Source organism: Aphis gossypii, chromosome X (genome assembly GCF_020184175.1).
Source record: "Aphis gossypii isolate Hap1 chromosome X, ASM2018417v2, whole genome shotgun sequence".
NCBI lineage: Eukaryota > Metazoa > Arthropoda > Insecta > Hemiptera > Aphididae > Aphis > Aphis gossypii.
In genome coordinates, this window is record NC_065533.1 from 29,616,046 (window position 1) to 29,616,300 (window position 255).

A 255-nucleotide genomic window follows, 5' to 3' on the forward strand; every position below is an offset into this window, starting at 1 on the left:
TAGGTTGCTGGACATTGACAGTTTTTTTTTCTTTTCTATTATAACGTTTTGCGATTACTAATGGATTAATTGTACCAACGTTCGTCAAGACCGTCACAACTGAATTGTCATTCCATCGAACTGCGCAAATTTCATTTTTTTTTTTCAAAAGCAAATTCAAATTTTCCTTTACATTCTTTTCCCAACATTTTGACAGATTTTAATTTACAATTACCAATGCGATTTTCTCTCACAGTGCCTGTTGCAAAGAATCCT